This window comes from Onychomys torridus, chromosome 2, assembly GCF_903995425.1.
Source record: "Onychomys torridus chromosome 2, mOncTor1.1, whole genome shotgun sequence".
NCBI lineage: Eukaryota > Metazoa > Chordata > Mammalia > Rodentia > Cricetidae > Onychomys > Onychomys torridus.
In genome coordinates, this window is record NC_050444.1 from 161,277,780 (window position 1) to 161,303,332 (window position 25,553).

Genomic DNA, 25,553 nt, shown 5'->3' on the forward strand with positions numbered 1-25,553 from the left:
CCACCAGGGAGTAAGCAGACACACGCCCACCCCCTGAAGCTTGGTTCACCCTCAGTACCTCTGACCCCAGAACAGTAAAACCATTGTTTTCACACAAGATGGAGAAAGAATGAAATTCAGGATGTGGAACAAGGTGACCTATTTATAAAGCCTCCTTTCACCTGAAGATCAAATAGGCTCCCTCCCTCCTGTGGCCTCCCTGCCTCACACATCAGTGGTTGCAGCCCAGGGTTTTGCAAGAGCAACATGCCTGGGGCAGAATAGCCTGTTATTATAGTACAGTGCAGCCTCTGCAGGCTGGCCGGGACACTGTCTGACCGCCTGCCCCCGGGGGGCTGGGGAGGGGGGCTGCTGATGGGGCTCTCTGCTTCCTCCAGCCTTCTGAACACAGGCCGTAGGATGGGTTAGGTGGTGGGAACACTCAGGGTGTGCACAAGCAGCGGGGCCACAGAACAAGGTATCATCCTCATTTGGACTCCTGCCCTCTGGTTGTAATTGCCCACTCCACCCAATCACCCGCTTGAGAGGACTTCTCAGGCAAGGATAAAGAACCATCAGAGAGTATCGGGCCCTTCTGGGAAGTTCTGATAGGCAGTTCTGACAGGCGATTTTGGAAAGAAAATCCCACATAGTCCAGAGCTCCAGCCTCTGGCCTCAAAAGAGTAAAAATGCACCTGGTACAAACACCTACGGAAGGCTCCAGATTACTCACGGCACTTTCAGAAAGGGCTCAAAGCAGTTGCACCGTGCCCCTGGGAAACCAGTGAGACATTCATACAGAGACCAAAAATTAAAATAACAGTTAGCTTGTAGTCAGGTCAGAGCTGGAGGGCTCGTCTGGGACTCACCCAGAAAGGCTCCGCTGCAGGAGGGGCGGCCATATGTAGCATGTGCACCTTTAGTGGCAGTGGGAATAGGCCAGACCCTGGGCTGCTGACCCACGTGGCCTAGGGAAATCAGTCACAGACTGGGCTGCTATTGCTGGTGAGAGGGAGCTGAGTGCCTCCAACAGCAGCAGCAGAGAAGCAGGGAGAGCCACTGAAGGAGCCCACAGACAAAGCCTGGCTGCTCTCTACCAGCTCTAGAGGAAGGCAGGGGAGAGGGTGCTGGAGGCATGTGTTTGCAGCCCCCAAGCAGGCTGGGGGGCTCCGATGAGCCTATACTCTTGTGAGAAGGCTCCCCAGAGCAACCCTGGGCTCACTTTTGCCAGGCTGGCTCCAGGGCTGCCTGGTCTGAGGCTAGCACAGGTCTGAGATAGGCTGCAGGCCTACAGCAAAGCAAAACTCAGCTTTTGGGGCCCAAGGCCTAGGACAGGTGCAGGCAACACCTTGATCTCTTCCCACAGAGAAGGTTGATTCTAGAAGTGGACCTCAGGAGAAACCTGTCCACAGGTCCAAGGGTCTAGTGCCCAGCCCATGAGCAAGTGAGAGGGACCTGGGGTGCTCTTGTCCCACTCTGCAGATCCAGATAGGTACCCTCAAACTACCTAGGGGTGTACAAGGAGGAAGAAGCAAGGCCCTTTTTATTTCAGCCCACAATATGCAGCTCCAGCTCCAGATAACGGCATCTAGCACATAGGAGAAGCATCAAACATGTAACGCCCTGTCTCCTTCCATCTCTCATTACTAAGGGATCCCTAAAAATAAGGAACATGAGAGCCAAGTGCAGGGGTTCATGGGTAGTCACAGGTCCATGGTTCACAGAGATAACTCCAGTTGCCCAGCTCTCAAGAAGGTATCTCAGAGGGATGACAGAAGAGCCGAGTCCTTGCACAGGGCGTGCAAAAAGCAGGAAGGCTGAAGACCTCCTCACATAACACCCTCTTAAGTGCCCCTGAATTCAGTCAGTCATGTGAACCCCTTAGATCAAAAGCAGCAGCAGCAGCAAGTCACCCCCAAAATATTTGGAAGGGGAAGAGGCTGTAATTGCTCCCTGTAATTTCATTTCTGAGAGTGGTTCTCAGAGTGAGGTAGTGACAGTGGTAGACCCTGGGAACTGTATATGTTCCTGGTTCTCCCAAATGCTGGGATTAAAGGTGTAGGTGCACCACCAAACCTAGATCCCTAGGCCATATAAATGGACTATGATTTGCACGTAGGTATGTATGTATGTATTCAAGTGTGTAAGCTTGTGTGTACATGTTTGTGTGTGCAGGGTCTCTCACTGAACCTGGAGCTCACTGATCTGCCTAGTGCAGCCAGTTTGCAGAAGGAGTACTCTGTCTTCAGCTCCCATGCACTGGGGTTACAGGGAGTCACTCTGATCCGCAGCCCCCATGCTTGTACTTTATCCACCATCTCCTCAACCCCTCTCACTTCCCAGAAACCTCTTCTTCCAGCTTAGTATAAACTATTTCAAATGTCACATGTAAGAAGTCATGATGGGCTGGGGATTTAGCTCAGTGGTAGAGTGCTTGCCTAGCAAGCGCAAGGCCCTGGGTTCAATCCTCAGCTAAAAAAAAAAAAAAAAAAAAAAGTCATGCGATCTGTATACTTGCCTTCCGGATCATCCTAGAGTGCAGACACAATGATGGTCATTTACAGCCAAAGGTCAAGCCCACCCAGCACTCGGTTGCTTTCCCCAGCCTTATCTTAGCTCTGGTATCAGCTTTACGTGTTAATGGTTGTATAAATAGCCCTTTGTGGACACTTAACACATCGGAGTGACACCTAGGTTCTTTGTAAGGATGGCTACATATGGGGTTAAGATTTTCTCTTTAACAATGTGACCTGGAAGTATTTCCTTTAGCTTACTCTCAAGACTTTGGCTCTCAGAACCCCCACTTCACAGTCAATTTTTGTATAAGACATTACAGATGCCTCTGACCTGCCTCCAGGCTTCCTGGTCTCTGCGCCTCACAATGGTAGTAGGCTCAGGGTGCTGGAGTTTCTGCTGAGCTAGTCTGTCAAACAGACTTCTGATGGACTGCTGCCAATAAACTCGCCAAGGGTTCTAAAAGGAACCAGGTGCGGCCCCAGGACCATCCCTGGGTGGGATTTCACAGAACTCAACAGGAGGCCTAGGAGAGACAAGTCGGGGCTCTCAAGGTAGTGGGGAAGCAAGGACTTCTCAAGGGCCTATGGGCTCCAGGAACTTCTTACCTGCACCTGCCCCGGCCTTCCTGCTCCCAGCCCATTTCCTGCGGGCTGCAGGAATATATCATAAGAACTCACCGGTTATGGCAAAGTCACTACCTGGAGGGATCAAGGAATTCCTCCAGAGAAAGCCAAATTCCAAGGAGTTTTTGGTGTTACTTGGCTTGTTATCTATCAGCTGTATTCTGTTATGAAAATCATGTGTGCCTTCATAGTTTTCCCAATTGACTTTTCCCTAAGAAGGGCTAACAGTGTGGACTGATCACTCTCTGGACATACACATTGCAGGAATTTGGAGAACAGCCTCAGGAAAGGCTTTCTCTAGAATTAGATATCTCCCTTAACCACTTTCAAGGACTACAGAAAACACCACCCAGGTGGGCTCCCAACTTCTGAAGATAACAGTGATAAAGCCCACATGCGAGTGTCCTGACTTAAATTCCACAAGGAGACACCGCCCAGGTGGGCGCCCAACTTTCAAGGACTAACAGTGATAGCAACCCATATACAAGTCTCCTGACTTAAGGTAAATTCCACAAGGGACACCGCCTAGGTCAGGTGGACATTAATAGCTTTACACAATTTAGCTTGGACCCTCCCTTTTTATACCGGGACTTCTAGGGCATGGGGGGAGAGAAAAGAGAATGGAAGAACTAGATGGGTAAGAACTGGAGAGGAACAAACTGAGATGGGGAAGAACTAGATTGAAGGGCTAGAAGAGAGTACTAGAGGAACGAGATGGAAGACGAGGAAGAGTCAGATGGGAAAGTCCTAGCTGGTAAGAACAAGGTGAAAAGGACCTAGATGAGGCAGAATTAAGATAAAATTTAAGAGGGAACAGTAGATAAACAGAGAGAAATCAGGCAAGAAAGGAGCTATACACAGAATATAAGCTGTGTAGAGAGAAAACTATCACAGAATAATAAAGTGTATGAACTAAGGAGTTTCATGTACATAGATTTGTTTCTTTTCATCAAAGATTAATTATCAGCTGGTTGTAGATTCTTCCCGGACCCTGGGAGGGGACTATCGAGGGGCTGGACCACCATAAGCCCCGATACCCATTAGCCTGGAAAGTCCTAGGACCTCTAGAGGGGAGATCCAGCAAGTCAAAGGTGGCAAATGAATGAATCCTGCGCCTCAGACAAGGCTTGAGGAGGAAATTCCCATGCACTAGCTTTTTGTGTGCAGGAAAGAGCAAGGAAGGAGAAAATGATCTCTTGCTCAGGGCCTGGGTAGACTATTCCTCACCTGTCAAAAACGCTGTTGGCAAGGTACCTGCACACACGGTAATCCCAGCACTCAGAGGGGGAAGCAGGAGGATTGTGAGTTGGAGGCCAGCCTGGGCTATACAGCAAGTTGGCTATATCTCAACAAGCCAAAGCAACAGAACAGCTGTCGTTCACTGGCAATTAAATAACAAAGGACCTGGATGCTGAAGTCCTGCCGTGTTCAGCACGAGGGGTGTGCATATGGGTCGCCCTTCCTTTAAATCTCATCTGTTGTTTGTTACTGTTGCAAAAGGCAAATGGCCCTGGAGTTGGGGATTTAGCTCAGTGGTAGAGTGCTTCCCTAACAAGCGCAAGGCCCTGGGTTCAATCCTCAGCTCTGGCCCAAAAAAAAAAAAGGTAAATGGTCCTAAGTGCCCACCGACAGATGATGTGATTTACTAAACCGACTGCAGTTCACGGTACGGAACACCATTCAGTGTCCTGGTATATGTCATCCTGTGGCTGGGACTGGAAAACTTGATGCCAAGTGAAAGAAGCCAGACACAAAAGGCCACACAGCCTATGGTTCCATCTTACAGAATGACTAGAACAGAAGATCCATATAGACCAAAGCAGACTGCTAGAGGTCAGTAAATGTTTGGGGACTAAGTGTGTGTGTGTGTGTGTGTGTGTGTGTGTGTGTGTGTGTGTGTGTGTGTGTATGTACCAGATGCCACTGAATTGTGCTTTTTAAAAAGATTAATATTGGGTTGGCAAGATGGTGTAATGTGCCATTACACTTGCCACCAAACCTGATAACCTGAGTTCGGTTATTGGGCCCACATGATGGGAGAACTGCCTTCACCTTGTCCTCTGACCTCCACTTATGTATACCATAGCGCACACGTGTACACGTATACCCGTACACGTACACACACACACACACACACACACACACACACACACACAGGTTATTGTTATGCTATCTGAAGTTTAAAAAGCACGCCAAATGAAAGCATGCATGCGCCGCCGTGTGCTCCTGATGACAGGAGGAGGGTGGGACAGAGACACAAGGTTGAAGGACGTTCAGAACCCACAGGGGACCTGGCTGACTGAGCACTGGCTTGTAGCCAGTGCTTCACACCAGCCACAGCTAATGGGCTAATGGTACAAGACGTGGGAGTTAAGAGCCTTCGAGCCTGCTTGCTGTGATCCTTTGGCCTGCACCAACCCCTCCCCCCCCCCCTCTCTCTGCAAAAGAAAAGGTGCTGAGCTTGGCTGGCAGCTTTGCATCCTTGAGCTGGCACCTGTGGATCAAGTTTCTCTGGAGGAATCTGGAATGTGTACCCGTATCTCCTGCCTGTGCCCAAACAGAAGACTGAGGCGTGGCAACCAGCACACCCAAACTACAATAGCATGAGGATGCTGGCATGGGAAAAGTGCTGTTGGGGCCATGCATGGGCCCTGCCCACTGCAGGAAGAAGGCCTGCTGACAGGTTCCAGTACCTGCTTTCTCACAGGTCCACACCCGAGGCATCAAACATTAGCAAGGGTCCCACTTTCTGATGATATCAGGAAATCATCCTGGCTACTGAGCTCCTGCTTATTCCTCCTGCCGATGATGTCTTGGCCTGGCCGCCAGCAATACTATGCCACAGAACTGCCCACACCCAGGAAGGCCCAGGCCTGATGCTCAGTTGGCCCAGGCTTGTTCCCACATGCAAACTCATTCTAATGGACAATGTGATGTGTTCTTGGAACGGAACGTTACCACTTACAGCTTGAGCACAGCCCAAGCACCTCACACAGGTGCCGTCAGTTCCCACAGGCCCTTTCCAGCTGGGCACATGTGAGACATGGAAAGCTGGCTATGAGTCAGGGTCAATCAAGGGAGAGAGGTTAAGCCAAGTGCCTGTTAAACTGTAGAGGGTGTGTGCAGTCTGGGGCTGGGCTGTCAAGTATCAGCTTCTGCTCTACAAGCGGAATGACCTTACTTCCTCACCTCTTTGTGCTCTGAAGTAAAGGTGATGATGCTCCAACCTCACGGTTGCTTAGAGGATAAAATGTAGATCCCATGGGAAGTTCAGCATTAAATGAACATCTAGGGCCAAAGAGATGGCTCGGGGGGTACAGGTGCTTACTAACAAGCCAGAGGACTTGAGTTTGATTCCAGGGACCCACAAGGTAGAAGGAGAGAAATTACTCCACATAGCTCTTCCTCTGACCTTTGCAATGCTCCGTGGCATTGTTGTGTAACAGTTTCCTCCAGAGATGAAAACATTCTATCCTGCAGGAAAGCTCCTTAAGCAGGAAGGTAAACACCTCAAAAAGCTTCAGGAATTCCCTGAAACTGAGCAGATTTACTAGGCCCCTGCCTGCCAGAGTAAACAATAAAAGCTGAGAGTTAACCTTAGAGGGGCAAAGCCAAGCTGCAAGGAAGACTCTGAGACCAGATCAGCTGCCAGGAAGAAACAGAACCCTGCAGAGCTGCTTGGAGGCTGTGCAGTGTGCTCCAGGTTCCCAGCTTTGTGAGCTGTCACCCATGCTGGGTGGGCTTTGGTGATGTAGCTGTTTGAGTCATTTCTGCTCCTGTAAGTAACCCCTCACCCATATTCCTGCAAGTAACCCAATAAAACTCATTGGTTCACCAATTTGGACTTCAGTGGTGTCCACACTTTGGTCTATCTTGAGCTCCCTATCTGGGGTGAGTCGACGTGTATATTGTGTCTCCCCAGGAAAAGCTTTGTTACACAACAGGCATGTACATGCCTGTACACATACACACAAACAAACAAATGTAAAAACAATTAAACAGCCAACACTGGAGATATATTTCCAATTTAGTGGTATGAAGAAAAAGAGAGGAGGGCTATGTCTTCTGAGATAGGGTTTCAACGCAGACATGCAAACTCAAAACCATTCCCTACCCAAACTCAGCCATCTTGGCAAAGAACAGCAGCCCCGAGATGCTGACTTAGCTCTGTGCTACTCTGGGCCATCTCAGGCTCAGGGACAGCCACATAGCTCCTGGGGACTTCACCCAGTGTCTGGGGGCGGAGGGGCCCTTCCCTTCCTCTGCTCTCTGACACCAGGAAGCCAGGGCCTGAGCACTAGGGAAGTTTCTCAGGAAAGTAGTTTGGATCTGGGGCCTGTCGAGTCCAGTTCTCAAATGTTGAGAACACAGAAGGGGAAGGGGGAAACTGGCCAAGAGTCATTTAATGGGCCAACCCAGGAGGACAGTGGTGTGGCGGAGGAGGAAAGACTTGCTTCTCTCAACGGTCTTGGGATCAGCCTTGGGAGCAAACGCCCAGCTCCTGCCACCCCAGGTGTTACACAAGACTCAAATGTCTATTTTACACTATGGCCTTGCTGGCAGGGAGCTCTGGAAGCAGCTAGGCCAAGCTTCAAAAAGGTCTATCCGCAGCAGGCTGAGTTTCCTGTGACAGGAGAGCAGCATGCACAGGCACAGGCAGGAGGGCCTGGCACATCACAGCTGGGCAGCTGCCATCGGACCAGCTGTGGGAGACCCCACCTCAGGCCCCCACCTTCTCGCCAGACTCAGGTTCCCACAGCTAGAGCTGGACCACAATCCCTGCTCCTGCCGAAGGCCCTGCCGAGCTCTGCTGCTGTCTGGGTTTCTGTTCCCATATCAAAAGTGGTTCTTTTCTGCTGAGGCGACAAGACCTGCCAACAAAACAAGCCACTGGGACCTGCATTTTCATAACACAGCGCACTACAATGAATCACTGAGACTTAATGGTATCGGCAGCTGGGCTGGCGGCAGGGACCCGTGTGAAAGTTTCACAGGGAGCTCGGTCCCCCTCCTCCCTGCACCTCATCTCTCCTGATTGGCAGCTCCCTTTCCAGGCCCCCAAACAAAAAACCAGACAGCATGGAGATCCTGCACGTGGAGCAGTCTGACTCCTTTATGGCTCCACCACAGACACACTGTCCCTTTATAAGGGAGGATATCTTGCATATCCTGCACCTTGTGACACCCAGCAAACCCTATTGCATGCCAGGAGCTTGATGAAAAATGCAGAGCCTCAGGTCCCACTCTACCTATTCACACTGAGGGGACCTGTAACAGACAGAACTCAGGTGATGTGTGCTCAGGTGGCCTGGGGCTGTCAGTGTGGGCTCTTCGGGAGGTAGAGGCTTAGAAGAAACATATTAGGAAGGGCTTTATCTCCCTCCAGGAAGCTGATCCTGAAACACAACAGCCCACGTGAGAGGCACCAGACAATGCTCCCTGTCCTGAGTTAGAGACTCCAGCCGTTTTGCAAGACCCATAGAGGTGGGCAGGGTAGAGCACATAAAACAGACTGTGTTCCTAGATCTTATGACAGTGGTCATAGCGGTCTGGGAGGACAAGTCATGGTGACACCACCCTGAGGCTCCTCCCGAGTCTCCCCTCTGCCCACCCACCCTTCAAGCTTCAGCCATCTTTCCGTCTCTTCTACTTCAAATATCCCTTAGAGTCCAGTTAGCCAGGAGACCCTGAGACTTTTCAGTACCACGCCTGCTGTAATACGGGCTTTGCCCATCTCTCAAGGTCTGTCCTGGCTGCCTCCTCCACAGAGCCTTCCTTGGTTAGCTTCCATGGCTGCCTCACCCAAACTCTGCCTGGGATTACCTCAGGACCCTGGGCCTGCAGGAACCTAGGCATGCGGTCAGTCACAACCCTGTATCTTGGCTCAAGGCCACGAGCCTGTCCAAGACCCGCCCACATGTGGCCAGCCAGCAAGTGGCCTCACAGTCTCCCAACACCTACCACAAAATCCAGAGTTCTGGAATGTTCCAGGCAAGTGCCTTGGGGAAAAGCCAGGAGAAAAGTCTGTGGGTCTTCACCCCCCCATGGGGGGTGAGGTGCAGAATTAGAGAGCCAAATGAAGGCAGCAGGGGACTGCGGAGACCTGGGGATCCTCCTGAGTGTGGCTGCCCCACAGGGTCCCCAGGCCTGCCGTGCCTGAGCTGTTTGATGGGTCCTGGCCAGAGCCAGCTCTACCGTCACCAAGGGGAAACGGCCCTTGGTTACCACTGGCCTAACACAGAAGGCAAAACAAACAGGCAGGCCTCCCTCCTCACTGCTGGGAACAATTACAGGGTCAGCGGCCCAGCAGTTTAAGGGCCCTCCAAGATTGGAGGCTGCAAGCCAGTGGGAGGCCAGTAGGTAACCCATTCCCTTCCTATGCCTCTGAATATTTCCCAAGACCTAGGGACCCTGTGTCATCCCCCTCAGGAAGACAAACACACAGAACCCCAATAACTGCAGTCACGGCCAACACAGGACACTGCACAGAGTGCTGAGCCAAGTTTGCAAAACTGTTTTCCGCCAGTAAGCTTGGCGGGTGCAGAGGATGCCCCCATCAGATCTCAAGAAGGGGTCGCCAGAAACCTCAGCCCAGGCAGGGGCAGGCTGAGGACGGACATAGTTCTCACAGATCCCATCAGCCATGAGCAACCCTCTCACCCCTCCCCCACCCTCCCCACTGCCCCCTACCCGGCCAAGCAATGTGTCATCAGATGAATAGACCCACCACCAAAGAAGACAGGGTACTTCTCACCAGGCTCTAGCCAAATTTGGCAGGGGAGCAGCCAGGACTGCACCAGGACCCTGCACTGTCCTGAGGGGCTGGGAGGTGGGGCTTCAGGTGCAGCCAGCACAGCCCAGGCACTGGTCCCCAATCCCCTCCTGTCCCGGCACACCCAGAACCTTCCACCCAGAACCATCCTCTCTTGGGACAGGTTTTCTCCCATGCAGGGCCTGAGGACAACTTAAGTAGACACTGGAGGGAATCTTAAGCAGAAACAGGAGAGAAAAAGAGCTAAGTGACACACCACATCCCTCCTCAGACCCTCACCCCAGGTCTGCTCGCTGCAGTAGGGTGTCATGCAGGGAGACATGTTTGTCCTTCCTCCACCCATCCTACTTTCTGGGCATCCAGGTGAGAGCCATGCTCCCTCTTCCCTGCACTTTGACTTGGGAGGTGGAGCAGGCACTGTTTAATGCCTGGTGTTGGGGGGTGGGGTGAGTAGGGTAAGACTAAGAAACCCTGCCTGGTGGCAAGGACATCAGGGCCATGTCACAGCAGGGAGCAGGGCCTGGACACCCGGCAGCATCCGGTACGGCAGGAAGTCCACTCACTTCACTAGTGCATTCAACCCCCTGGGTTTCTTGGTAGGAACCAGAAAACATTATATACATGGAGAGCCATGTCCTCTCCCCACAAAGTGGTTCGAGTTTCACTACCTACTGCAAAGGTCAGGGCAGGGCATCAGGTCCATAAACATGGTGACTGGTGTCATTTTGGCACGCCAAAGTGAGGGACCTGCCAGTAAGCCATCGAGGCTTAAATATGGAAACTGGTACTCAGACATGTCCTTGAAAAGCCATCAGAAGCAGCTGACCCATCATCTTCCTCTCTCCCTCCTTTTCTATTTTCCTTTTCTTTTGCTCTGGGAAAAAGAGGTTAAGAACCAAGAAGGGGCTAGGAGACAGACACTTGGTTGGTAAACCGCTTGCCCTACAAGCAGAAAGACTTGCCTGGATGCCCACAGACCACTTTAAAAGCTGGGTGTGGTGGTGCATGCTTGTTATCTCAGCACTGGGAAGGCAGGGACCCGTGGATCCCCAGGGCTTCTTAGCTGGCCACCCAGCCTCTAGGAGAGCTCCAGGCCAGTCAGAGAACTTGTCTCAATAAACAAGGTGGGGCTGGCAAGATGGCTCAGTGGATAAGGGCACCTGCTGCCAATCATGATGGTATGAATTCAGGTCCTGGATCCCACACGGTAGGAGAGGAGTGACTCCTGCAAGCTGAATTCTGACCTCTACACATGCACAGTGGCATGAATGAGTCCATAAACATACACACACAAAATAAATGACTTAAAAAATTCCACAGGCGTGGTGGTGCACACCTTTCATCCCAGCATTTGGGAGGCAGAGGCAGCTACATGCTCGAGACCTATCTTAAAAATAAAACAAAGCAAAACAAAAACACAAGGTTGGTGACAGCTGAGGGACCACCTGAGCTTGTCCTCTGGCCTCCACACACATGGACACACACGTGAGAACCAGGAAAGGTGAACGGCCTAAAAGATGACAATCCCCATCAGTGGCTCAGGCTCATCTTTTCACCCACAAAAGAAAGTGAGAAGATGGAGCCCCAGCCCAGCAGGCTGCTGAGGTAACCAAAGAAGATAACAAACATGCAGGAGAAGCCCAACAACTCCCAGCACATAGTAGGTCTTTCAATGATGCCACATGCTCAGACAGCTCTCTGTGTAGGCAGGAAGTGTGGTGGCCGAGGAGGCGCCATGGCAGGAGCATGTGGCAGCTGCTCACATTGTGTCTGCAGTCAGGATGAGGAGAGAGGAATGCTCAGCTCACTTCTTTTGTAAAAAAAAAAAAAAAAAATTACTATTTATTACTCTATGTGGGTGGGGGAGAGCAGGAGGGGAAGAGAGGGTGGGGGAAGGGAGAGATGTTTGGTTAGGGGTCCACGCATTGCAGCACACATGTTGAGGTTGGAGGCCAACTGTGTGGAGTCAGTTCTCTCCTACCTTGAGGCAGGTCCTGGGATTGAGGCAAGACTCTCAGGCTCCTATGTCATCAAGTACTTCTGCCCATGAAGATACCTCATAGGCCCCTGGCTTTCTCTCTTTATTCAGTCTGTGAGCCCAGTCCGTGGGATAGTGCCACCCACATTCAGGGTAAACTTTGCTTTCTTGGTTAAATCTTTCGGGAAATACCCTCATTCAGAGCCAAAGGTATGTTCCCACAGTGAGTCTAACCCAGTCAAATTGATAATGACGATTAACCATCACAACTCTACCCTTTGCCTTCATGGAACTCAAGAACATCACTATTAAGCTGTACCAGTCCATCTCTGACAGTGTCTCATTTTCATCTTCTAATGCAAAAAGAGCTCAGGCTATTCCTAAAAATCCCCATAGTCTTTAACAGTCCCAACAGCATTCAAAAATCCAAAGCTTCTTCTAAAACCCAAGGCTGCTTCAAATCCATGAAATCAAAAGGCAAGTTATATATCCGCCAATGTACAGTGGCCAAGAATCGACATTCCTGCTCCAAAGGGAGGAGTGGAGGGTAGGACTGAAGTACCAGGACCAAAGCAGGGCTAAAACTCAACAGGCAAACACCAATTCCTGCAGCTCCATTTTGACATCTGGAGCTCATGATGGTATCATTCCCCTCCTGCCGTCACCTACGGCACACACAGACTCTTGGGACCAGCTCTCCTCTATGCCTGCAGCTCTCCTTGGCTATGACCCTATGACCTCAGCACCTCCAACACACTTGGGGTCTCCTCTGCAAGCTAAGCTTTGTCTTCTCAGGTCCATGCCATGATCTCTCAAGGCCTTCTTTCAGAGAAGCTAAGCCTGCATGTACTGCCTAGCTTCAACAGCTTTCTGGAACCTTGGTGCAAGTCTCTAAGACCACCTCCTCAGATCGTCCATGACTGCAAAGCCAACAGACCTGGACGACAGTGCCAAGTTCTGCTGTCAGCTCAAGACATAGCCTGCCCCCCTTGGACCACAGCTACAATAGCCCCTGTGCGCCTTCCAGGCGGGGTCCGGAAGATGCTTACCTAGGTGGCCATTAGCAGGGAACCCCTTTATCTGCATTCTCCCTTTAAAGAGACTGAGTCTTCAATGTGCAAGGGGAGGGGTCATCTTGACCTAAGGGCAGTTTCTTCTTGTCCCAGTGCAGAACATGAAGTCAGTCATTAATGGTGGTCACCTCCTTAACCATTACAAGGCCTTTCTCTCTCCACCCTCCTTGCACACATCTTTAAACTCCCTCCACACCTTTCCTGGCCAATCTGCACACTTTCCCTATCTTTCTGACCCATCTGCTGCTCTGTGTCACTGCAGACCTGGATAAGAGCAGTGAGTAAAAACCATGCCTCACCCTGATCATACTAACCTTCCTTGAAAATTCTCCTGCCAAATAAATTAGCTCATTACCTTTAAGTTTCACTCAAATTCTCTGGACACAGGTAGAATGCAGACAGATTTTTGTTGCCAGAATAAAGTACGAATGACTTCTAGCCTACTTCTCAATAGAGTATTTATTTGTTCCTCTCAGAACCTCCTAAGCCAGTTTTCCACTGTCCACATTTCTTTCAAACTCCCACAAGGACAGTTCTGCTGACAGCATTCTAGCCCATGGCTCCAGACTCTTCCACGCTCCCTGCAAACTAGGTCTAAAGGCCTGTGGACCACATGGCCGGATTTATCACAGCACGGCCCGACCTCTCAGTACCAATGCTCTGTATCAGTTCTTCTTGTTGCTATGCTAGAATGCCCCATAAAGGCAACTTCTAGAAGGGTTTATTCTGGCTCACAGATGGAGGGTCCAGTCTGTCACAGCAGAAGCATGGTAGCAGGAGTGTGAGGTGGCTGGTCACATCACAACTGCAGTGAGCTCAGCTCACCTCCTTTTATTCATTCCAAAACCACAGCCTATGGGATGGCACCATTGCACTCAGGGTGGGTCTCCCTCCTCAGGTAACTCTTCTGAAGATGCTTTTATAGACACAGTCACAATGCGTTTCCATGGTGATTCTAAGTCCCCCTCAAATTAACAGTGAAGATTAACCATCACGATGTCCAAAAGAACTGAAAGCCAAGCTCACGGCATTTCTGTTCATTATGGCCAAGGGTGGGAGCAACCCATGTGTCTACTGATGGACAAAACTGTAATCTATACATACAATGAGTTACAATTCAGACTCAAAAGGGCAGGGGATTCTGACATCTGCTCAAAGATGAACCTTGAGAATATTTTGGGAAATGAAGTAAGTCACAAAAAGACAAAAATGGTGTGCTTTCATGTCTATGTGGTCCACAGAGAGGACAAACTCAGAGACTGACGTAGATGGGTGAATGTTAGGGCTCAGGATGGGGTGGTGGAGATAGAGAGTGAGGGCTGCGTGGGACAAACTTTCGGCTGGAGGCCATTAAAGGTTCTGGAGATGGGCAGTGGGGAGAGCTTCGGGAGGACCTGCATATCACCACTCCCACCGAACTTACCTTACGTACACTGAATCTCAGTGTATTGTAGGTGGGGTGTGTGTGCATGACCTGGCATGCCTGTGAAGGTCAGCATACAACTTGTGGGAATCAGTTCTCTCCTTCTACCACATGGCTCCGGGTACTGAACTTGGGATCAGGCTTAGGGGCAAGTGTCTTTGTCCACTGAGCCATCTCACCAGCCTGAGTTTACTCTTTAAAATGATCAGGGGCTGGAGGTGGGGTTCAGCGGTATAGTACTTGCCCAGGATGCATGTCAGCGGTATAGTACTTGCCCAGGATGCATGAGGCATTGGGTTTGGGCCTGGGATTCAAATAGTAAATTTTAGGCTATCTACATTTGTCATAATAAACACTTCTTTCATATGAGCTCCTGCATCCTGGTATTCCTAGGACAAATGCTCAAAACTGCTAAGAAATGTGGTCTGCTGCGCCTGCAGTGCCCTCGTTTCTTCAAGCTGACCAATGACCAACACTGTCTGTCTCCCAAGCGCTGCCCTGCTGAAAAGGACAGTTGGCCCAGCACAGAGGGAAGGACACAGTTTATTTGGTGCCCAGTTCCCCAGGGCTCTTTGTACCATCCTTCCAGTCATGATTCCCAGAGGCAGCCCACATGCTCACAAGCCGCAGGTCTCCCCAAACAGGCCAGAGACAGAACTGGCAGAGGTGGAAGCAAACTTGAAAAAAGCAGAGTAAGACACCGAAAACCAAGTCTCGAGTAGCTAAAAGCTCCCATCTAAAACTGGACAGGGTCTACCCAGGACCACTTATCTGGAAAGCAGCTTGGGAACACCTGGGTGTCACTGGTGCCTATAATCCCAGCACTTGGGAGGCTGAAGCAAGAGGGACAGGAGTTCGAAGCCAGCCTCTACCACTTAGTGAGTTCAAGGCAAGGCTGGTTACATGAGACCCTGTCTCATGAAACAAAACCAACAAACAGATCACTGAAGTCAAGTCTGAGGCAGAGTGCCCAGGAGAGAGCTTGAGTGCCAGGATTCCTCTGGCTCCCAGTATGCTCTCCTGCTTCCCACACTTCCTGTGGCCTCTCTTCCCATCCACACTCAGCCTACAGAAGCAGGCCACTCAGGCCCGCCCAGGTGCCCTCCAAGGTCATGGATTCCTAATCGATATATTGAACGGGCCTAAGAAAAGCATCCTCTGTACTTCTCAACCTCACTTGGAACTCCTCCATGTCCTTGACACAGACACTGTACTCTCCATGACGCACACTCCTCACTGCCCAGTGCCCCACCCCAGCAACCCCTCACCCTCTGTGGCCCTTCTGCTTTGGTGGCTCCAGGGGCTAACTTTTCTCAAATTTACCCACAAACAACATCTCTCATAAGGATTCAAACAGACCCCTTCCCCTCCCAGTCTCTATGTATCTGTCAATTTCCATCCTCAACCTCTGGCTCACCTTGGTCTAAACACAGTTGCCTTCCTTGCTGGGTATCCCTCAAACCACATGCTAGGTGTAAGTTCCCTCTGACACTACGGTTCAGACGGGCCCCTCTGCTCACCCGAGTGAAGCCTCCACAGGGAGAGCTCCTGCCACACTCCCTTTTGGATCTGCTAGCACACAGACATGATGTGGCCAAAAGCTATGCATAGTCCATGGGGGAGGGGGGGATGGAGGGTGGCAGACAGACTTGCCCGAAAGATGCTGAAACTCAAGTTGACAGGTGTTGTGGGATATTTGTACACTGTGTGAAGATACACTGTTGTGATTGGTTTAATAAAGAGCTGAACGGCCAATAGCTAGGCAGGAGGGATAGGTGGGACTTCCGGGCAGAGAGAGGAAGTAGGAGGAGGAAATCTAAGTGCAATAGAGAGACATGGAGAGGAAACAGGATGGAAGAGAGGTAATGCCACATGACAGAATATAGATGAATAGAAATGGGTTAATTTAAGCTATAAGAGCTAGCTAGGAACAAGCCTAAGTGATAGGTCGAGCTTTTATAATTAATAACAAGTCTTCGTGCCATTATTTGGGAGCTGGATGGTGGGACAGAGAAAGATTTCTCTTTACAGACAGGGGAACCCCAAATTAAAATGAGACATCCCTGTGCACGTGCCAGATTTCTAGTGCCCAGACAAAGATCCCTTCTCCAGTGGGGGAGTACAGGAACCAGTGCCACATGGTCTGGACAGGGAAATAAACTGTCAGTCAACCCAGAAGTTCCACCCCAGGTACTTGAGCTATAAGAATAAAGCCCCAAAAGGCAGGGTGTCTGTGAACCCATTGGTGACAAAGTGACTGCCCTTTGCAGTGGGCCACCATTACTAGGAGATGGACAACTGTGTGTTTACTCACCAACCTCTAAATTGCTGGCCCTTGATTGAGATGGCCAAGCTTTCCCCCAAACTTGGGTCTTCCAGGCCCAGGCTCCAGTGAGGGGAGCAGCTGCACGCAAAGGAGAGAAATGTGGCATCCAGCTGTTTGCAGCTCTGCCCACAGTCTCTTTTCTCTCAGTACGGCCTACCCTTGTCCCTAAGATCCAGCTCCCCAAACTTCCTAGGACACTCACCCATTCCCTTCATAACCCAGAGCCTCATCTGCACCAGAATTCACATCTGTCTTCAGTTTTTATGCCTATTTGGCAAAGTGTCCATTTTTAAACAATCACTCCCAAAAGACATAGACAGGTGACATAGACTGATGCATATGTATACTATTCTCACAATAATGTCACAGCCACAGAGTCCAAACATCCATGAAACACACACACACACACACACACACACACACACACACGCACGCACGCACGCACGCACGCACGCACGCACACACCCTCCCAGAAATAAAACTGTATTTTCTTCCCCCACCCCTTGCAGGGCATCCTGTGAGTGTTACATTCAGGGCCATTCAGCCTATCTAGAGCACTACACATGTGCACAAGGGTCATGCTTGACTCTTCGCTAAGAAACAACAGCAGATTCACCTAAACACAAGAAACCATCCCATTACCCAGCCCTGAAACACCAGTCCCAAAGCAAAGACCCTCAGATGGGGAAGGGAGTGCCTTTGGGACGTGGTACCCCTAGAGAGCTGGTCAGGGCAGCAGGCAGAAAAGGCTTAGAGAATGTTCCAGTTGCCCCCCCACCACACACAAACATCCCTTCCCTCATGGCCAACAATCTCTACAGTGCATTCAGGGGGATTTTTTATGTTTTGACTCATAAGCAATACATCTTTGAAATTAAAACAAAGTAGACTAAACTTTAGGAATGAAGAAAGCCCCTTGGAAAGTCAGGCTTACTGGGTCTGTTCAGCTAGCAGTCAGGGTGCTGTCTATTATCTCCAGGGGGTAAATAAATGTGCAGGATTCCTCTGGTCAGCAGCTCTCTCTGGGAAAGTAGACACAGCAGCTGCAACCAGGCCCTGTGGGTATCCCAACTTCTTGAAATGCTCAGATGTTCCCCCAGCTCCTGTGCCAGATCTCCACAGCCCTTCAAGGGGCCATTCACACAGAGACATCTAGGCCAAGCTCCTACTGCTGCATGAATTCTGATCATGTCTCTGACTCCCATTCAAAGCACAATGGAGGTGACTGTAGGACACTACTCTTGACTTTTCTTGGGAGGCGACACTACTCTTGACTTTTCTTGGGAGGCGAGGGGTATCTTCCAATGGTCTGAGAATTTATGCAGGTCTAAGAATCTTAGTGGCCCATGGGTGTCTGCCTCTGTGGCAGGGGGAGACTGAGTCTCAAAAAAGCAGTAAGGTTAGCTCCTGGTGGTGCTCGGAGTAGACTCTGATTACCACCGGGGGACTCTTCCCACTTGAGAAGTCTTGCCATGAGCACCAGAGGCCCAACCAATCAATGGCAGAGAAAAGCAAAGACTGCCTACATGTGAATGCTCCCATCTGATATCAGCAGCTGGCCCTGTCATGCTCTTGGGGACAGCTGGGCAACAGCAGTGTAAGGCAGGGCCAGTCACCTGACTTGGACCTTTGCGGCTGGACTTCAGATACTCTGTCCCTGCTACTACTTTTTGCTATAGTGACCTTTAACCCTGACACATCAAGCACTCTGCGGTGAGGTGTAGGATTGGCTTTCGGAGTGGCAAAACAGACATCTTCCTTGCTCCTAAGAGGAGCCAGGGATGCCAAGGAGACCCAGCTCTAACTTCCCTCCAGGATTCATGGAGAACAAGTTCAATAGCAGTCCAGAAAGTAAAGCACCCGTTAGAAGGCAGCTCGGTTTTTAGAAACACGCCCGGCTCATCCCCCATGAACTGTGCCAAAGCTGAAGTGGGCATACGAACTCTCCAGAGCTGTTAAGGCTGCCGGGGCATGCTAATGGCAGGTTCCATTCTACCCCCAAAGGATGCAGGCAGCTTCACGTGGAGAAGGGTGTCAGGAGGGGGCAGAGCTTCAACAGGCTTCCTGGGTGTACACTGCACCGAGTCCTTCTCTTGAGGTCCTCACGGACCCTCCCAAGCAGACTCCAGGACCCAGCATCCTCATGGTGCAGTCTCACATGTCCCTGCCTTAAATCATCTGGTGGCCGGCCATGAAGTATGTAGATCACCTTGGCAAGTCTGCCAGACACAGGTCACTTCAAAGACAGTGGTCAACAGTGATTTGTGACCTCCTTCTACCCTCCTAGATTCATTCCTTGCTCTCTTCATGACTGCCCCCAACTAAATGGAAATGTTCTGTGTCCACAACACTTTGCCGGGGTACTTGGTTGGTGTTGTTTTGATGATGTGTCTCAGTTCTGACTCTGAAGACTCCCTGTCCCCATTCACAAAGCAGGCCTTCTCTACTGCTGGGCCCTGGGAGTTGAGACCTGACATCAGACTGCTGTATCAGGAGATTCACATGGCCCTGGGACAGTGAGGATAAAGGACTAGTCAAAACAATCCTGGGACTTTTGCCTAAATGACCTTTGGAGAAAGAGGTCAGAAAGAATGGAATTAGATGTTTGAATAGCAAGAGACAGAGTTGCTGACGCTGAGGCTGGAACCCTTGGGCCCAGAGCGCCTGAGGTCCATCAACTCTTCCTCTTCTTCCTCTTTTTTAAACAACCTTACAGTGGGTTGGGTTGGTTTTTTTTCCTTTTAGATTTGATTTTCTGACCTGAAAAAGCTCCTGCTGACAAGCAAGTGTGTGTGTGTGTGTGCGCGTGTGTGCGTGCGTGCGTGTATGTGTGCGTGTGTGTGTATGTGTGTGTGTGTGTGTGTGTGTGTGTGTGTGTGTGTATACACGTGGAAAACAGAGGTCAACCCTGAGCGTCTTTCTCATTCACTACCTCCTGTCTCTGCCTCCCCAGCACTGGGATCAAAGGTGCATGCTGCCACGCACAGTGTTCTTTTGTGAGTTCTGGGGGATTAAACTCAGGACTCTATGTTTGCATGATAGGCTCTTTAACAATTAAGCATTTCCCCAGGTTGAGAGATTTCTTTGTTAGCTTATGAATATTTTAAACTATTTATTTATGGTGCTGGGGACTGAGCACAGGGCCACTGGCATGCTCGGGAGAACTCTTCCATGGTTGACTTGCCGCCGAGACTCCTTTCGGGCTCACACTGTTTCTTCCACCAGGCAAGTCCTGCTTCCTCATCAGACTTTGCCCCCACAGAGCCGTTGACACTGGAAAGTCTTATGGTCTCTCCTCTGTGTGACACCCTTCCTGTGCCCTCGCAGGGGCACATCTGGATGGAGCACCTGCCTCCTGGTGACCCTTATTTGATGATGTCACATCATGTGTAAATTTGAGGGCAGAAATCCAGTCAGTCTAGGCAGAACCAGGTTGTTACCCGTTTTTCCCCTTCCAGGGGCCAGCATGAGCCACTCACGTGACTGCCTTTCCCTGTGTGGCTGCTAAGCCAGCTCTTGGCCCTCCACTGCCCACACTCTCCTGTGGCTGCCTTCAGGCATGAACTAGCTTCTCACAGAGCCTGTAGGCCTTCCGTTTGGACCGTATTACCTGCTTTTCCTCACCTGCCATGCTCTGTCCAGCCTCTCCAGGCTTCTGGCAGTCTGAAACTCAGGACCTTTGTACCATCCAAGGGTTCTCCTTCATTCAGAGGGCTAGCCGCTCTCTCTCATCAAGCCTCGCTCTGAAGTCACGACAACCCCTGAGGCCTGCCAGCCATCATCTATGATAGCAGATATGTCTGCCCTGGTCCTCCTACCACAGAAACCCATTCCATGCTTCTCCAGAAACATTATGCCCACGGAGACACCAGATAGAGACCTGTCTTCACCAGAAGAGGCTCTCCATGAGGGCAGGAAGTTCATCTTGCCCATCATATCTCAGGGTCTGGAACAGTGCCTGGCATGGTAATAAATAAATGCTTGTGGGCTGAGTGAGAGGCTCCTGTCTTCTACCACTGTGCTCCCCAGAAATACTGCACAATACTCCTGGAGAAGCAGGGCCTTGTACCTCCCCCAGATGTACCACCATCCTGAAGGGATGCCTAGGTCCCCAATTGACTGGTTATAAACCCTGCTCCATCCCCCAGCTTGCCTTCGAGGCCCCTCATTTCTACAGACTCAGACTCAACTCTCTGCAGCCCAAACTGTCTCTAGTGGGTAGAGCTGGCTGTGCCTAGGAAGCAGGCTGCAGCTTCGGTCCCTCCCTCCTTCCTCCCTGGCCCAGAGCCAAGAGAATCAGCTTGGAGCTGGACAACAGAGCACCCAGCTTGGGGAATCCACATCTACACTGGGCACAGAGGAGGCTCAGCAATTCCCTCCATCCACACACACCTTCTCTTCAGGAGCAACAGCCAGTAAGCACTGTCCTTCCAGACAAGATAAGCAAGCAGCTGGTATACCCTGCATCTGACCGCCCTCCCATCCGGCAGCCCGAGAAGCCAGTGTCCCCGCCTTCTATGAAAGCACCATCTTCTAAGAAAGTGTGCATCTGCAGTGGGTCTGGCCACACAGGCCCCCCGGCACAGGAAACAGACTTCTTGTCTTGAATCTGACTGTCTAGCCTGGTGTCATAGAGTTATTGTCATGTGCCGTGGCTTCAAGGCTGTCACACCCATCCCAGAGTCTCTGGGCACTGAGAGACACTGACCAGTGGCTGCCTCCCACCAGGAGCCACATACCAAGTTCTCTTTAAGATGAGAGATATCACTGGTAGGCCCAGGATCAGAGAAAGCCAGGTTTAGATTTTCTCTAAGGACACAATAGGCTTTTGTCTTGACTCCTGCCCCATGCCCACCCATCCAGCCTCCTCAGGAGGTACAGTCCAGGACCCCCGGGCTGCCACAGCAAACTCTCTGTACCTGACCATAAAGACATTGAGGACAGAAAGGTGCACAGAGCCAGCAGTGGACATCTCCACACTCCTATGAGAAGCTTTTTGAGGACTTACTATGTGCTGGCTGTGGACCTGCAGCAGAGCCTGCACACCACAGAGTTCAGCTACAACAACATTCACTGTTGCCACGATGGCCGTGCAGTCTCCCGTGTGTCAGCCTGCTTCACAGTAGGTCTACATGGTGATGGAGACAAACCTGCTTCACTCGGGGTCTGATCCACTTGCATCACAGGTGCCAGACTTGCTAACTGGGAAAAACGAGGGCATGAGATTACCAGAAGTTAGTGTCCCTTGGGCTGGGGATGGAATTCGGCTGGTAGAGGGCTTACCTAGCACGCATGAAGCCCTGGGACTCACGCCACAGAAGGTGGGACCAACTCCCACAAGTTGTCCTCTGACCTCCACATTCAAGCTAACACACACACACACACACACACACACACACACGCATGCACGCACGCACGCACGCATACACACGCATGCACACACACATACACACATGCGCACACACACACACATGCACACACACACACACACACGCATGCACGCATACACACGCGCGCGCGCGCGCACACACACGCACACGCATGCACGCATACACACGCGCGCGCGCGCACACACACACACACACACACACACACACACACACACACACACACGCATGCACAGCACCATACTCCACAAGTTGAAACTGTCTGGGGAGGGATAATAAAGGTTCTAATATAGCTACACAAAAAAGGTAGGAACTAGGAGAAGGGATGAGAAGTGGCCTAGAAAACCCAGGAATTGTGACCAAGATGGAGCCACCAGATACCCTAGGGAGGAATTCTGTGGCTCGGATAAAGTAATTCCCTCCTTGGGATTCATATCTCAGCTTTTCTTGATAGAAGAATGCCCTCTGGAATTTCTCTCTGGCCCTCAGGAATCAGGACCTGAGGGAGGAGAGGAAGGTCTGTAGTTCCAAGAATGGCGTCTGTCATCTGTGGACAGATCTCCTCAAGTCCCAGCCAAAAGGCCTGGGGGTGGGAGGGACCAAGAAAGCAAGCCAGGAAGAAATGGAAAACCCCAGGGTTCTGTGGGAGGCAAAGGGGTAGGGGGCCAAAGAGGGTCCATATTGAGCCCTAGCAGCCCTTGGCTTCGGCCCAGCAGGAACTTGCCTGTTCCATCCAGAGACTGGGAGCCGCCAGCCCAGCCAGGGAGCTCATGAGAGCGGAAGAGGTCAAGGCTGGATTTCCCCTTTCCAATATGGCAGAGGGGAGGAGGGGCTGACTGAAGCAGCCTGCAGAGTACTGTGGCTGAGATGACAAAGTCTTCAAAGGCCAAAGCTGGGAAGAGATGGCCACCTGGCTCCTCCACTGCCAGCATCAAAGAGTGACACTCAGACAGACACTGTCACATGGGGCAGGTCACATCTGGGTCAGTGCTGGCTACACGGGAAGGGAGTGACCTATTTCTAAGGTCCGCCATCAGGAACCTCCCTGGGAGCCCAGACGGCTGTCATAGCCAGACAACAAAAGGTGTCTGAGAAGAGCCTTAGGAAGGGTGTGGTGAGAGTGAGAGGCTGATGTGTCTGGTGACTTAGCCCGGAGCTCCCCTCCAGGCCAAGGGCCCCTGCTTCCTGCAAGCCATCAGAGTAGCCAAGGTCAGGCCCAATGTTATGAACCACCATTCCTCTATAATAGCTGCACCTGTGTGTGGCTTCTCTTGGCCCTCCAAAATAGTTCACCAATTTTCAACCACAATGGAACCAGCAGGTGGCCCTGGTTGCCTCAGAACCCTGAGCACAGTACTCCCCAGTCCCCCTTTACACTGTCCAGAGACGAAGCCATTTCTCATCCAACTTTGAAGAAAACATTTTGGCTGAGGCTCTCAGTTTCCTGTTCATAGATGGTCAGTTATCAGTGGGGGTTTCTGATCACACATACAGAGAGGGGCAAGTTAATGGATAATTCTCCAAACAGGAATAGATAGGAGTCTGTGGAAAATTTGTCAAAATCAGAAAGTCAGGAGCTCTGAAATTTTCAGTGTTCCCTGTGACCTTGGCTCCATTATGACCTGTGATATTGTGGGCCTCAGTTTCCCCTTTCTGCAAACTGGATAGCAGCCCTGTCTTATAAGAATGACTTGAATATCTGATGAGACAATGATGGCACCCACTGAGTCCTAAGCCTGGCACGTCCCAGGAGCTGATGGAAGGACAAACACAGGGACAGGACCGAGGTAAGCCTCCATTTCCAGGGCTAAACCCGGGGGCTCAGGGGTTAGTAATGACCCTTGAGCCTCTTACAGGATGGGAGTTCAGAAGGGGGCATGCATTTCAATTGCCTGTCCAACATGCCCCAGCCGTGTATTTCCCGAGGACAGACAGCTTTTGCCCATGTATAAAACAGATACCAGAGCTGCCCCTTCACAGGATAAGAGGCGGGGGGTGGGGGGGATCATAGGTGGCACTTACTGGATTGTTTCTGTGGCTGTCATCCTCTCCAGCCCTACTGTGCCTTTGAGCTGCCACTGGAGACACCCAGCTCTGCAGCCCCATGCCTAGGTCAGTTTCTTTACTCCAAAGTAGAGATGGGTGATAGTCTTCCAGCCCTTGTGTCCTACCTGAAGGATTGGGTCTATGCCCTCCAGCCTGCCTGTCCATAAAAATCTTTTCCCATGACCTTGGCTTGGCCATCACCAACCTGTCTAACATACTCATTTTCTCCTCCAACACTAACTCAGTCATGGGACTTGCATCTTACTATCTCTGCCATCGGAATGGTCCTGAAGACAGTGGTACCTTACAGTGACAATCAGGTGACTTCAACTCTAATGGCCTTGATGTAATAAAAGGAACAACCCCATGTCCATCTCCCACTGCTCATTACACTTCCAGAGCTCCTCAGGCCATCTCAGCTGTGTCCCCAACACACAGTGAACATGCTCTAAAGGTCTGAAGACCCAACTAGGGGACATGTCTCTCCCTGAGACAAGAGCCCTTCCCATGCCCCTGGTGCTCACAGAGGCCACCCATGCTTTGCAGGATATTTGAAATTCCAACACACACAAATGCTTTGTCTGTAAGGAGCTCTGACTCCATCTTGGTGGACCACTAACCCAGAAACTCCACATCCGAAGAGCCAACTAAGCCCCAGGAATGCAGATGTCTAAACTGGCCCCCACCTCCACCCCCTCCAGACCAACCACGCAGACTAAACTAGGGAGATTCAAGAATTTTTTTTTTCAGCTTGGTGTTTTGGGGAAGTTTTTGTTTTGTTTTGATTTCTGTCTTTATTTTTTAAATTTTTTTCTAGTGGGATAGAGAGGGCTGAAAGGAAATACAATTATTTCCAGTAACTGTAACTACTCTGCTGCCTCCTTCGCTAGAATCATGGCCAAAGTCACTCCCTTGCCATAGCCTAGAGAGTGGGAGAGGGGATCTCAGGAATGCAGACATTTGAACAGTTCATAGGAATCGGGGTGGTTTTAGGAGGGGTGGGAGTCTTCCCCTGGAGCCTGGTAAAGCTTGGTCCCTCCCGCCACACTGAACCTACTGTGAGACTCCACTGTAACTCCATTCCAGTCACCTCACCTCAGGATGTGTGGTTTCAAAACCAGCCGTGACATAAACAAAAAGCCCCGCATGAAGAAGTAAGAAATACAGAGCTCGCCTTCAGCGATCTGTAGGAGGAAGATGGTCTGTGTGGGGAGAGCCAAGCAGGGATCCGCCCTCAGTCCACCTTCAGAAGGAAGGTGGGGATCTGTGGGGAGAGGCCAGCTTTGGGGAGGAAGGAGACAGACCTGATCCTGCAGGAGCACACAGGCTGGAGAGCCAAGATATCTGTGTCCATCTTACTAGGTTGAGGGACTCAATCCCATTATAAGCTAGGCACTGTTCTAGACACAGCAGCTTTAGAACTAGATGG

The 25,553-nt window shown here is 50.9% G+C and overlaps 1 protein-coding gene across 2 annotated transcripts in view; it reads right to left on the minus strand.

Annotated features, from left to right (window-relative positions):
- The window catches only part of Spsb1 (splA/ryanodine receptor domain and SOCS box containing 1), a 69,452-nt gene that overhangs the window by 25,507 nt on the left and 18,392 nt on the right, over positions 1-25,553 (minus strand). The window contains exon 1 of one of the 2 annotated variants that reach the window (XM_036177326.1): positions 9,081-9,261. The exons of the other annotated variant lie outside the window; for it this stretch is intronic. The gene's annotated coding sequence lies outside the window, so the exon portion shown is untranslated. Of the gene's footprint in view, positions 1-9,080; positions 9,262-25,553 lie in introns of those variants that run through there. 2 annotated transcript variants of the gene reach the window in all.